The sequence below is a fragment of the Cataglyphis hispanica genome, chromosome 15 (assembly GCF_021464435.1).
Source record: "Cataglyphis hispanica isolate Lineage 1 chromosome 15, ULB_Chis1_1.0, whole genome shotgun sequence".
Classification (NCBI taxonomy): Eukaryota; Metazoa; Arthropoda; class Insecta; order Hymenoptera; family Formicidae; genus Cataglyphis; species Cataglyphis hispanica.
In genome coordinates this window covers 6,043,090-6,055,527 of record NC_065968.1, presented here as the reverse complement: position 1 = coordinate 6,055,527, position 12,438 = coordinate 6,043,090, and the positions used below count along the sequence as shown (strand labels likewise).

Here is a 12,438-nt window from a genome sequence, read left to right as displayed (position 1 = left end):
ACGATTTATTTCAAAGGAAATTGAATTATATCAAAAGATAAATATGTAGATTAGAGATAAAAGAATGTAAACATAAAAAATTATATTTAATTTTAATTTTCAATTTTAATTACTTTTTGAAATGTACGCGTTTAAAACAATATTATTTTTTATATAGGTTTTCTTCGTACAGTTTTATGTTTTATTGTTTAGCTGTCTTGATTTTTTTTTAGTTTCGTACAATACATGAATTTTTTTTTCGTACAAGCATAATATAAATTGTGGCTTAAATGACAGGAAAAAAGAAGCTGGCCAGAGAGGGACCATCGCTGTAGAAATATAATTAATTTCCCCTCTTGACTTTGGTCGATGGGTGGAACACAGTCAATTTCTCTTGATACCGTAAGCCAACTTCGAGGTCCTTTATCCCTTATGCCACATAATCATTAAATCCATCGAACCAAGAGACGCACACAAAGAATGACCCCATTTTCTTTTGCATTCAAAACAAATTGATTGCTTGAAAAATATCGGTAACTTATCGATAACTTCTCCATCCAAATCTGTATTTATCGTAAAGACACCGGCGGATATTTTCGCTTCGATACGGATATGAAAAAGAAGTACAAAAGGAGGACGATATCGCCAGGTTTGGTGACAATTAGAATATAAGTATATTGCGTTATTTATTACATCTGTATGTCATTTCCGTAAAAGGAACGGGACACTTGTTCCAAATCGATCATCACGCCGGCGTATTCTTAATGTTAGCCGATCCGAGAAGAGCGTAGTGAGAGAGGAACAAGTGCGGGTCTTCTTCTTGACCTTCCTCACGCTCGGTACCACAACCACCTCATCAATCTCCTCCTCCTCCTCTTCCTTCTCCGGATATTAGCTCACGGCTGCGTATGCGTGCGCGCGAACGCCGCGCGTTCGACTTCATTCTTCCCCCCCGCATCGCCGCTTTCGACCGACTTCTTTATATCTTCCTCACGATCGGCACGTACCGACTTCACGACTTCGCTTTCGTTTCTGCCGTTAAGAGTCCGACCGCGTCACTGCCGGGGTTATCACCAACGTCCTCTTCTGCACCGGAGAGTGATTAATGATCCATCGTGCTTGACCGTTCGCGGGCTAATAGCGTTTCTTGTATTGAACTTATTGTAGGGAATAATGAATGCGATCACTTGTTGAAATTAATTATTAATTACTTCTTTGTATGTGTGTTGTAATACAATTTTTATTACGTAGTCATAAAAGAAGTCAAAGACTTTTATGAAAAATTTATTTTTGTTATTATTTTTATTATTATTTGTATGCATATTCTTTATTTTTTTTATTATTATAGAAATATCGATTTTATAAAAATATATAACGCAGGGCAATGCACTTTGAGCAAACTTCTCACATCCGGTTTAAAATATATATAGCAGATGAGAAAGACAGTACTTGGAGTCGATTATGCTTGCACTTATGGTGCCTTGGCGGATAGCGATCTATCTCGTATGTTGCGAGAGATTTACCTTTCGGAAAATCAAAAAAAGCGTATCGATGGGAGGAGATGCAACGTTAAAGCGTGTAGAAAACGACTACATCTCTCGATCGCGCCGATGAAAGAAACGGGCATATCGATTCTGCGCTCGTTTACTTTAATAGTACTAGCATCGGTGCTCGGCAAGTATGATTTCTCTAACTAGTATCACACACTAGGTCGAGCAAAAACTAAATTCTTATCACAGTTCCATCTTGAGAATACTTTATTGCCGTTTCTACCCCGTTTTCTACCAGCTTTCCCTCTCGGCAGTTTCGCGGCCAGAAACGTTCGTCGTAATCTGCACAGCCCTCTTATAAATCCGAGAACGTATTAACTGTAATAGCGGAAATCTTCGGCTCCGAGTAGTCGATATATACATATGCGATCTTAAAGTTCCAATCGATGATCAAATCGTGATCAAATCGTCATCATTCAGCCCTCATTCGCGATCACATATGACTCATTCGTGGTCGCGCCGTTTACTAGAGGAGATTTCGTAAGTTGCGTCAAAGATTTTAATCAATTATTGAAAAAGGGATTGATTTTTTAAAAAAAAAAAGAAAAAAAATGTTCAATTTTAATCTGAAACAAGATCTAAACGCCATATGAAATCCAATCAATATTATAAGGTAGCATCCGTAGAATGAATGCGACTCGCGAAACTCGGGATAAGTTATTCTCAGTCTCGACATCTTCGACGCAACACATCCAGGAAATCATCATTCGGTTCTTCTCGACGGTCTTAAAGCTCGTGTCAAGTCTGTACATCGCGAGCGGCATTTTGTACATGAGTGGCCCTCGCGATCTTGAAGAGACCCCGCGTGTTATCTGAAATATTGCGGCTGTATTTCGCTTAGAGCTGCAGTACGTACAGCACATCGCGAGTGACCCTTATCGGGCATGAACGCGACCTTTCGAGCCAGCGCGCGCTGAAAGAACCGACGTAATAACTCGCGGCGATAATCGGCACCGTAGAGGAACGAGAGGTAGAAAAAAAATCCCCGCGCAGATACAATAAATAAGAGCTTCTTCAACGCGGGCAGCGCGATGGATTTGCGAGATTTAACACCAGCAATGGACGTTCTGGGTTGGTAATAAGCCAGACTTTACGTGTGGGTTAGCACTACGCATTATCGTTATTATTCTTTGTCTCTTTTACGTATCTTTTAGAAAATTATTTTCGGATATTACCTTTGTTGGGAGTAAGATTGCCAAACGAGTTTGAACTTTGTTTTATTATGCTGTGAGGTGATTTACGTTCGTTTTGTTTTTTAGATTTCGTCATATTGATAATGTTATGATTCAATATTAATAGTCTACATGAAAATTTAAACGTTTTATGAACTTGAAAAAAAAGTATTATTGTAATATATTTTTTTAAATTTTCTTGCGTATAAAATTTAATTTTAGATATTATTATTATATATTTTAATCAAAATTTTGATTAAAAAATTATAATAAATGATGATAAATATGTAAATATATAAATATATAAATTTGATTAAAATTTATACATTAATATTTAATTTATATAATAATATAATAATATATCTAATAAAAATATCTAATATTAATTTATATAATAATTTATAATAATATATAGTTTATAATAAAATAAGATTAATTTACACAACATTTGTGCCATTTATTATCATACTACTAGTAATTCATTGATTTATTTGATTGATTATTTGGTCTTACATCAGTTAAAACAAAATTTAACAGTATTTAGAAACAAATTCTACGATATGGATGAGCTATTAGAAATTAGAATAAAATCGGCGCGCATTATAAAAATAAGTTACCATCATACGTATATAATTGATAAAATTATTACATTCTTTATTAAATAAATTGAATTGGAATTTGAGCGTCTCACCCCACAATAGTTCTAGTGTCTTCAATAATAACAAGGCCGTGTTACATAAACAATGTTTACGCGCGTCAATGTTTACGCCGGCAAGACCAAGTACCATGTTAGATGTCCTAATTTGCTGCCGAAATATATATAATCTGTAAATTTGTATATATATATATATATATATATATATATATATATATATACAGATACAAAATATTAAATTTTACATACAAATGTATATTTTAAATTAATTTTAAATATTTTAAAGATAAATTTTGCGTCATGCATTATTTTATATCAATAAAGGTTTGTCACAGCTGAGCGACGCATTTGAGAGTTTAAATATTAAATGTGTGTGTAATTTTTATTTAATAGATTTTGAAAAAACGGAGGACTAGAGTTTATATAAGTAATTATACACACATACACAAAATAAATAGCGCGCGATGATATTGTTCTAGTTATTAAAATAATATGTTATATCTTCAGTTATGGAATAGTGTATATATATATATATATATAACAACGATTCGAGAAGCAATAACCGGCGATATATTTCAATTGGATGATTCGATAGTGAAATACTCGCGTCGTCAACCTAGCGGGTCCGTGACACGGTCGGCGCGAAGGAACCGCATGCAGGCGTCTCGTCGTATTATGCAAAACGGCGCGGGACTGCTGGCTACAGCGCCTACACATGCACGAGATCGTTCGATATATCGAACCGAGAGACCACCGGGAGGTTGATCGAGAGCACATCTCAAGCGTGCCTGTGTCAATATTTCTCGGCGCGCCGCGAAAGGACTGCGATCCGCGTCGTTTTATCCTAATGCAGGATCGAAGAGACTTAATGATCTGGTCTCGATCTTGGCTCGTATTCAGTAGCTGCAACTTCGTAGATCGTGCTTAACAATCCTGTTTCGATATCATAACATGTGTTTTATATATGTGTAATATATAATTAATAAAGCATTACTTTTTTTATGTACTCGATATACTATTTTATACATCGTATAGCAAATTTGTTCCCTCGAGATAAAATTTAAAGGATCGTGAACAATTGATCTCGATAATATCGTTGACGTATTTGCGACGGATAATTAAAGAACACGAGGTACGTGTCAAACAGCGTGAGTACATAAGTTATTACGTCATCGTTGCTTGATCCCATAACGCTCTTATCAGTGCGTACGATCGATAGATCCGTCGTTCGATTCGGACTCTTGACAGTTCGTTCCGCGATCTGTCATACACCCTCAATTGCGTCACTAAAGCAAAGACGAAAGCAGACATCGTTACCTTTTTTTTTTCACTCGCTCGTTGTTGAGCATGATTTAAAGATATTTTTGATATGTCTGATAATTAATCTGTCCGTCCATCTCTGCGTCGACGTAACCAACCACACGACAGGTGGAACAAAAATAAGAAAATATAAAAAATTATAGCTCGTTAAAATCGTTGATTTTATAACACGTTATTAAATCTCGATTTCTATTTTGCATGTCAATAGTAATCTCAAATTTAATTTCAAAATTTTTAATTATAAAAATATTTTGTGTTTATCAAAAAATCAAAGTGTTACAAAGACGTTCTGAGAGATCATTCGAAATGAAGCTTCATTCTCAAGTGAGAATATGACATTTTGCATATTGTACCTTCTCAAAGAAAGAAATAAAAATATATTCTTGGTGTTGTATCTCGTATACGTATGCATGATACCTCGCGTGGGTGCATCGAATATGCCGATCGTCGAAGACGTACACGATATGGGACGAGTCGAATCTGAGCCGTTACTCCTTCGTCGTGGCATTAACTTCCTTGATTTCCTTTTGTGCGCGAGTTTCATATAGTCAGCGGAGAAATATCAGCAGACAATTTTTATATAGAAAATTATCTTCTCGCTTTAAAGCAGAGCTCAAGAGCTCGCTGAGATAAATTATTAAAAAAATTTTTAGAACACTGTAATCTGTAATATCAATAAATCTGATCTAGCATGCTTGACTACGAATGACGTCATTACGTACGCAACACCTAGACACACAGTACGATATCCGACGCATCCTCCCGGTATCCTCTTGCGTGCGCAGTCGTATCTATTAAACCAAGATAAATTCCATCTCTCTCACTGTCGTACCGTGCGGAAGTTGGCATTCATACGCAACACGCGCGAATATATCTCTCTAGTGAACGGGAAAACGCGACGGCGATTCGCTATCCATCCCGGGTGCTCCGGTAGCCCGGCTTCCGTAACTCCCACAATACCGTATAAGCGATACTCTCTTCCACGAGCGCTCGCGTATACAGTCCCGGTGTAAGAGGATAAATTTTCTAAGTGAGCGGTGTGCTGCATCACCATATACGAGAATAATGTGACATTTTTTCCCATACCCGCCTCCCTCACCCAAGCAAGAGGTACGTAACTGCTCCTGCCGTGCAGATATTCCGTACATGGTTTCCGTATAGCGCGCTCTCGCATACGTATAGTCGACCGTTGTGTGTACGAGCTCTCCTCCGAACGCCGCGCACGGCTCGTAACTTATCTAATGTTACGTTTACACGAGACTACTTTTCTCCTTTCCCTTCCTTTACTTACCATGAACGTTGCACTCTGGACTTGTCGATTGGATTTGATAATAGAGCGCTCGTCGAATATATAACGACAGAAGGAGTACCAAGTGAGTGACGCGATCGTGAACTTTGCAGTTATAGCATGGATAATGCGCAAAATAATTTACCCGTATTTTTGTAATTTAGATTTATGCGACGTCTTTACTTTCAATAATTCATTGATACATTTATACTATATATATATATATATATATATATATATATATATATATAATATATTTTGATATATTTATTGATATATCTATTTCTGCACATTTATTTTAAAAGTGCACGATTAGAATGAATATATTATTTAACAAGTACATCCTTAGCGCGCGGTAACGTATACATTATTTTGGGTACATTCATTAAATTATAAGCTACAGGCGAATAAAGTCTCATATTTCTTCGGTCCGTTTCACCTTGGTGAGTAAAAAACTCGCAGTGGGCGTTGGGCCGCGCCATTAACTGCAATTTCGCTGATGCGGCCCTTCTTCCGGATCGTTAGCGGACTTTAGCTGACTTATGTAAACTCCGTGGATGATGCAGAAGTGATTTAACGAGGATTCCGAGACCAAAGCGGAGACGACAAGGGTATGAATTTATAATCGCAAGTATTCGACGAAAATCTCGACGCTTTTATTGTCAAAAAAATAGTAGTAATCTCCGCGAAAGTCGATGTCGTTTTTGCTTGCAAAATTTTTTTCTTCGTCTTGATATATTACCGCGCTGATGCTTATTCTCCACAACGATTCATTTACGCTCATAATTATTAATTTACGGCGCGATCGCTTTAAAAATAATGACGGGAACGTTTGTCGCGACCACGCTGACCTAACGCACTTAACCTAAGTGTACTTGGAGTTCCATTACTCTGCGTTCTCTAAATAATTTTTGTACTTCCGCAGTTTTTACAAATCGATTTCATGGGATATTAAAATTGTTATCGATATTAAACATTTTATTTTTTATAAGTTTTAGAGTTATGTGCGATAATAATACATTTTAGCCACCTTCATTTATTCGTGTCATGCTCTATCTTTTAACATTATGAGGATATTTTAGAACATTAACGGACTTGCGTTTGAACCGAGCATTCCACACTTGATCCTTCCGATACCTTCTTTTTTTATTCTCACTGAAGTTTCGAAGGGAACTGCACGATGACGGATGGCTGTCTCTTAGAAGGGTCTCTTCGCGTGGCCCCCCATCGTCGTCAGGTCCATTACAATTCATTACCGTGTGATAGATGTCGTTCGTTTGGTCTCGATGCCTGATTGAGTTTAACCTGTGCCTGTGCCCTAAGGACAGAGTAAATTTTGATCCCTTCAATCATATTTAACGCGCGTATAGCACGATCGATATTTCTTGTCGAATCATCTTGTCCTTGGTAAAACTAATCAATGCTCTTTTCAACAGATCAGATTTAATAATATTAAAAATTTTTCAAATCTCTCTCTCTCTCTCTCTCTCTCTCTCTCTCGATGAATAATTAAGTCTTAAACATTTTCTTTTATTTTATAGTCTTGTAAAATACTATTTGGTTTCTCTTTTTCTTTTAATTATTTTAATGGACTTTGCTTTCAAGCTTTATTAAATGATTTTTAATTCTCTTAATGAATGATCGTTAAATGTTCTTTCGACAATCTAATATGTTTTACGTTTATCTATTAAAAATAGAATTTAATATACGTATAGTTAGCGATGTTCGTATCGTAACAGAAGTGTAGCGTCTCTCGAAAGAAAAGAGTATGGCAAAGTGGACCGAGAGACGAAACACACGAGAGCTCAGGGTAGGATGTGGTATATCGGTCTGTCGCCTCCGTAAATCCTTGGTGCTTGGTAACCGCCACTGTCGTGCTATGGTCTTATCATTGTCAGGGCCGCAGGACTGCGATTCCTGTTCCGAATTTTGTTTCACCCAATGATATCTACCGTATTAATTAGCTTCCTAAAAGGTATTTAACATTGCAAATTATATAAAGAAATCTATTCTATCATCAAATAAATTTTGTTAATTGGACAAGTTTCGGGGAGAATAGAATCTTAAAATTTACTAAGTTTGATACTCATCTCTATATAATTATTTAAATATTAGTTCTTTTTATATAATTCTATCAATTATTTTAATATTCTTATTTCATAAAGATTATAAAGAAAACATAAGAAATATTAGAAAATTATTTTGGATCGCCTGACGAGGCTTGCGTAGCAAACAATAATTTCGCACGAGAATGCATCCCTGGTTGGCGGGAGCGCAGTACCGGACCACGGCGGTCGTCCTCGTGTATCGTTTGATCTCGTTAATAGGACCGCATTGTCCCGCATCTACATACTCTACGTGCTCTTCTCTCAGTATGCACTTGGATGTGCATCGAGAGGAAAGGGACGGGGAAACGTCGGTGGAGGAGAAGAGGAAGGGAGGAAAGGGATAAGCTACGTGCACGCGCGTGTGCACTCACGGTCGTAGGTGCTCGGCAATCGGTGCATTATTTGCGAAATATCTGCCTGCTTATCAAGCACAATGCCGTACCATAGAAATTTGTATGTCGACTGATATCGTTTATTTAACAACTCCTCCAGTACAATGCTACTCGATTTATTTATTCTGTTTTGTTCGATTTATTTATTGCCGACTTTCCTTTTGATTCTTACTTTAGCATCTAATTTTTTATTATTTAACAGTGATATCCTTTGCTGTTTTTGTTATTGTAAATAAAAAAATATAAGAATATCGATTAAACTATATCGCAAAATAATAATACTTACGAAAATATATACTCCTGTGATTCATATAAATTCAAATACAGTTATACTTTTTTTAATTTCTTCATTGTTTGCATCTTAAGGATTCTGTTGCTGTTTCGAGGCCTTTTTTATGCTCAACGCATACAACATGCAGTCAGCTACAACGAACGGACTGCACTCATCATTCTATTGTTCTCTAATGAATCCGTAGATGCTGACGGAAGCGTCCTTGCTCACAAGATGCATGGGACAGGTTGCATCTGTGAGTTTCTTCTTCGTCGCCTCTCTATCTCCCCGTCTCTCTGCCCCGAAGAACGGAAAAAAATTATTTAGGCATAACGAGCGAGGCTCTCGGGACTTTTGTAGAATCATTCAGTCGCAGTATATCATCTGCCAGAAAAGCTGGCCAAGAGAAACGACTTTATCCGTCACATATATATATGATGGTAATGAAGAATGAACTATGCTTGTCAACGTTTGCGTTAGAAAAGAGAAAGTCGCTTATCAAGTTGCTTATTTTCTTTCATTAAGGTCAGCTGTTGTGCTAGAAGCTGCGATACTGCTGCTAATTACTGTTGTGAGAAACATTCGTCATTGCCAGTGTGGTATTGTTCCTCTTACCTGCAAGAATTTCCAAGATTCTTCAAATTTCAAAGACAACTGATTCCTCTACTACGATGATCAAAAATATTTTTTTCTGAAAAGGTTCATCAAACTCCAAATTTTTTTTATCACAGGAATTACTGCATAATTATAATATGCCTTTTGAAAATCTCGATTGCAAGCTGCATAATTTTCAAAAAAAAGCCGTCAAAATAAACGATGAAAAATCTCGAAACATTGGAGAAATATTAATTGGACGCGAAGATAGCTGTTCTCCATGAAACCGTTGTAGAAGAATTTTCTTTCTTTTCTTCTTTTGACCGCAAGATGCAAGAGACAAACCAACAAACGAGTCGTGCACTGTACCGCTGAAGATTTCCAAGTTCTCGAATCCATTATTTACATGGATCGAAGCGGTATGTGCCTCTCTTCGATCTTGATTCTGGGCGGGGTCGCGGGGCAACGGCGGGGACGAAGAGCGATCGTGAGGACAATACCATATATCTTTCGCGGGCGTTTTATGGAAATTCGTTCGGTCGATCCTCTCGATACAATGATCGGTGGTATCGATACGATCGAGATCGGGACACCTGTATCCTACGTCTCTCTGCCACCTTCTTCGATAGTCACGCAGAAGCAAGCAGGCGGCAATGAGGCCTTCGGGTCATTGGCCGTGCCTCCTTTTAAATATAGAAGAATCGCGGGAGATCGCGATAAGAAGGGTCAGAAGCGGGTTCAGAGGGTCAGAAAGAGAGAATTTCGTTGTCATGTAAATTACTGTCTCTACATTCGGATTCTAACTAACCGTGAGCGTACAATTCAAAGCGCGATTGAAAGATTGAAGCAGCCGTGACAACGCTCTATCTCTCCTTCTCTTTCTCAGTACGTCCCCTGAGAACGCGCTTCTCCCATATTATTTCGAATAACAATATCTTCTTATGTTCTATTGGACCGACGACAATGAGCTTACAATGTCAAATTGATTTTTTATTTCTAACATAAATTAAGCAAAAAAAAAAAATCAGCATTTTGTTACGGTTTCTGCTTGAGATTAATTGCTTCATTTTACTGGATTATATTATTACGTAATATACGATAGATATGTTTAACGCCATTGTGCATTTTATTACAGAATTTATCTGAGTTATGTTGGTCTCTCTCTTGGTCTATACACGATACAAATGGGCTCAGCCAGAGATCATATCGTTCATCTTATTACTTTATTAGACACTTCATCCTTGTCAGAGATGTGCCATTAACAACAAACTCTCTTGGCCTCTCGCTCAGTTCTAAAAATAAGCAAGATATCAGACTGTCTCTCGCGGGAAACGGAAGATAGTGGACCACCTTCGTGTCTCCATAAAGACGCCTATCGCGCCTAAAGGTGGGAGGAAATAGAACGGCACGTCGATTTTCCTTTTAATCTAAGACGAGCTCCGGCGCAGCGCGATAGCTCGCACGCGTCCGCTCGTTCTCGCCGTTGCGGTCCCAATAAAACGCGTGTTTTGTGCCCGCGCCCGCGGTCATAAAGGATCGTTTTGGTGGGCCGAGGCGTGGTCCGTGATCCGCCTAGGTGGCCCGACAGTAACTTACGCGCCGCCATCACCAGACCTATCCGAATAATGTCGCGCTATCTTAAATATCCGGCAATTTATGCGTTTACACGGATTATCCCGCCGTGGCTTTACGGCCGGTAGTTACTTAATCACGTTAGGCACCGCCGCCACACGAATCGCGTGTGGAGACGGCGTACAATACTTATAGCATCTCGCCACGAGAGAGAAGAGATCGAAGGGAGAGAAGTATGCAAAGTTCCATCGACGATGAATTTATTATTAGTGAATCTAAAAATAATTCTATGCGACTCAATAGAAAAACATGTTCGAATCGATTTCTATCTTTACATTTCAATCATCGCATGGTCCATCCAGAATTTATTTTTTTGAATTTACATATTTTTCAGAGTAAACATCACATAAAATTATTTTTGTCTTATCAAATATGTACTTGCCTCTAATATTTTTACAATGTATCTAAAGTAATATATATTATCTGTATATTTAATTGCGTCAATTTTTGCTCGTGCACCTCTCTATACATTTTAGATATTTGCTTTAACAATGGAGGTGTACTTTAAACACGTGACGTTCGCGTGATCGTAGCCATGCATTTCCGACGTGAAAGTCGAAACGGCGTCATCGCCCGGCTTCTCGAAATGTAACGAGACCCTCGAGTGTATCAAGCGTGCGTAATCTACGTGCTTTAGAGAATGCTCATACGTGCGGTTCACGCTCACGCATGCACGCATCGAAGATACAGGTTGCCGGCCGCACCTGTAAACTCGCGCTCTCGAGAGACGGCGTGGGCGTTGGAGACCGCAACCAGACGCCAAGAAGGTGACGCGAAACTGCCAATTTAAATATAATTTTCATTTTTTATTCAAGGGAATTTGGAGCCTGTTTAGAAAGCAATGACGTCACACTTGTATCAGGTGGAATTCGTTTCGCTACCCATACATTATCCGTCGATTAAGATGTTTAAAGTGTTTTATAATTCGATTTACGGTCTTGTATTTTACATAAATTGCGGGGAATACTATTATTTTGAATTTTTTTACTATTTTTAAATTTTTCTTTTTAAGTCGCAAGCAAAGACCATGAGCCGAACACAGTGATTTACTATAATTTTTATCATATTTATCATATTACAAATATTATATCATAAAATACCAATAAAATTGACACACGTATAATACTGATAACAAAGATAAAAAAGATGGTCAGAAAAATCTTGTCTTTTATAACGCAACGCCATTTATCTTCTTTATATGGCAATAAAATTGCTACATACTCGTGTAATCGTTCGCAGTGAACTCGGCAAGCATCGAGAAAGGGTTTTGTGCATTCGACGTATTCATTCTTGATAAAGAATCACGAAACGGGTCACTCGCAACGAAACGCGCGACAAGCCGCGAATTTCGCATTCAATGGCCAGTTGGGGCGCGCGCGAGCACAGTAAATCACAAAAATGCTCATTGAAATGGCGTTTCGCAAGCTCGACGGGGCCGCGGCCCATCGATGATTCAACCGCGTTTTGCATCGCGCGA

The 12,438-nt window shown here is 38.0% G+C and overlaps 1 protein-coding gene across 1 annotated transcript in view; it reads right to left on the bottom strand.

Annotated features, from left to right (window-relative positions):
- Positions 1 to 8,828, bottom strand: part of LOC126855035 (structural maintenance of chromosomes protein 5) — a 224,132-nt gene extending 215,304 nt beyond the window's left edge. The window contains exon 1 of the mRNA XM_050602343.1: positions 8,751 to 8,828. The gene's annotated coding sequence lies outside the window, so the exon portion shown is untranslated. The remainder of the gene's footprint in view (positions 1 to 8,750) is intronic.
- Between the last annotated feature and the right edge of the window lie 3,610 nt (positions 8,829 to 12,438).